We start from the raw sequence: 3093 nt of genomic DNA on the forward strand, positions 1-3093 counted from the left end.
TTTTGGTTTAAACTTTAAATAGAATATATATGGATGAATTAGTGTATTAGGTTTGAGTCTAACAAAAATGGAAAAAAATTGGTGTTGGCGATATTAAAAAAAACTTACGTGTTTTTACAACAAAAATAAGTATTTATTAATAATTCAAGTTTATCATCTTTTCTTTTTCCCCAGAATAATGTTTAAAAAAAAAAATTTCCCACTTTACCTAATTTGGGAAAGTATTTCCCAGAATACCGTCCACGTGGAAAAGTCTTTTTTTTTTTTTCAGACCAAACCGCCACTTGAAATGGCGGTTTACATAAAGCACAAAAATGCCACATGAAGTGGCGGTTTGGTCAAGGCAAACCGCCATCTCATGTAGCGGTTTGATCCCTGGTAAACCGCCACTTCATGTGGCGGTTTGCTGGTGGCCTGCAACAATTTTTTTTTTCTTTCATTTCCCCAAAATAGTGAACATAACCTGCATTAAACTAGTTCAATACCATCTATTCCATATTAATCAATTACGAACCAGCTTGATTTGAAAAAATTAATTATGAAAATAATGCGAAGATATATTACAATCATGAACATACAAAGTTAAAATCATACAAGAATATACAAGAAGTTAAAATAATATAAGAATATACAAAGTTTGTTAAACTACAACCCCCGGCCCCTTTTGTTTTGCGCACCGGTGGATGATGATGGTGTGAACTCGTCAACCTCCGCAATGACATTAAGAGTAGGAGCTCGTCGTTGACTAGCACGCTGATATGTGATAATCCTTTGCGGAGGCGATGGATGTGGCGGAGGAGTGTTGATGGAAGACGGGGGAACGAACGGCGACATAGTAGCGGATGTCGATGGCGATCTGGAAGACCGACCCTGAGTAGATGAACGCTGGCGGCCTCTTGTGGACCGAGAACTGGATCCTCCGGAAGAGCTACCTCGATGGGCTGAACTCCTTGGAGAAGGAGTGTGGAATGTGTCATCTACGTCGCCAATGACGGGTGGAGTCGGTATGAGGTACTCATAACCCGCTTAACTCAATGCATCGGTCAACGACGCATTAATGGAGCCTAAGGTCTGAGAACATGGCCGATAGCCCACGTCAACTGGCGATGTAGCGGCCCCTTGAATCGTGTCATTACATTGTATCAACACCGATCGAATGCGCTCAGCCTGTTTGTTATCATTATATTGTTAAAACAGTTACTTAAAACTATTACTATTTGTTATTAGTGTTGAAAGAAAACGTACAAGTAACGTAGATGTCGGATGGTAATGTGATCCTGGCTGCGCAAATGCAGTGTTCGTTAGGCGTAATATGGAGATGCGCCTGTACCAACTCATGTACATAGCAGAGCTATGACCTGTGAAGTTATCTCCTCCAACCAATGTAGATGCTCGGTCGTTCCACGCATCTACATGCGATCTATGTCGTACGAGGTAGTTCTTGTCCCCAGTCCTCCGATCGATCGCATGTAGTTGACGTTGGGTGTCACAGGCTTGCGGAATTACCTGCTCCAAACCGAATTGACGCATGACACGATCCGGGAGATGTAGCTCGACGATGTCAAAGCAAATAAGAGGACAACGCGATCTCCAAATCTCGTGGCCCGATGTACATATGTGCGGTAGAGCTTCCATCATAGCCACTGTGTAAGGCTGCCATGTCATCTGTAATAGAAATCAATATGCTTAGTAATGTATACAATTTATTCATAACTAATACAAATAGTAAATGTTACTAACCTGCTCGTCCCGTTGTCGATCTAGTGCGTCCCTGTAATAGACGAGAGTATGTGGGGAGTGGGATCTCGAAAGATATAAGCGAAGCCAGCTACAAACAAATAAACATTGATTAACATTTTCATCTATCATAAAATAGTCAAATTATGAATTTGAATAGTGAATTGAGTGTTGCTACCTTACTGCCAAAGGATCCATCCCGCGCCGATGCTGTGACCCTAATATCGGTTCAAAATCATCCGCGTCATCTTGCTGATCATGTTGCCCATCCGGTCGAACCGTCCGAATAATGGGCCTCCCTATATGAATGTGCTCCCATGACCATATCTGTAACAACATCAAGCATCCACCCATGTCCTTGGCACCCTTACGAGATGCTCGGCATAAGTTACGATACAGATACGCTAGGGTAGCACTTCCCCAACTGTACTCATCTACGCGCTCCAAGTCTCCCAGTAGAGGGAGATATATCAACTGTACCGAGTCGCTGCTCTTGTCTGGAAACAAGATGCATCCAAACAGGTACAAGATGTAAGCTCGGGCATGTCTGTCAACCGTCACATCATTTGCATCATCCTCAAGCGCGCTAAAAAGCTGTCGGAGCCAAGTCAGCTTCAATGACGATCCAACGATTATCTTCGGCTGGGTGGGGTCTTGAGGGTTTTCCGGTCAAACCCCTAGCAGCTCATGTACTAATGCTGGCCAATTTCCCTCCCCATGGCCAATGACTGCTTGTCCTTCAACCGGCAGTCCCATGATAACTGCCACATCTTGCAACGTGATCGTTGCCTCGCCAACTGTGAGGTGGAAGGTATGTGTCTCCGGCCTCCACCTCTCCACCAATGCAGTGATAAGAGCTCGATCTAGCTCTAAGCCCCCGCCCAACAACCGGTGAATGTATCTGAAACCAGCTAGCTCGACTACGTCTAACACCCTGTCATCCACCTCCCACCGTAACGTACTCGCCTGGTAGTGCTGACGAGTAACCAATTGGACAGTGGAGCCCTCCCACGCAGATACGCTCCTGTGTGTCGCCTGAAGCGTGAGCACTGATGGATCAACTGGGCCCGGCATCGTCATGATCGCTGTTACATACATAAGTGTTATAATAATCATATAAATATTATCAGATTCAACATATTATTACAAAATATTAAAAAAAAAAAACATAATTTCTTGACCTTCGGGACTAACACATTTTTCCCAGTCACCGGGTATTTCATCTCCATTTTTAACATAAAATAGTTGGGATCACAACCAATTACATCATACACTTTGCTAACAAACACCTCAAAAGTCGTATTTTGACGATGGATAAACATCACTGTGTTTAATCCTCCATTATACCCAACATCG

Source organism: Amaranthus tricolor, chromosome 5 (genome assembly GCF_026212465.1).
Source record: "Amaranthus tricolor cultivar Red isolate AtriRed21 chromosome 5, ASM2621246v1, whole genome shotgun sequence".
NCBI lineage: Eukaryota > Viridiplantae > Streptophyta > Magnoliopsida > Caryophyllales > Amaranthaceae > Amaranthus > Amaranthus tricolor.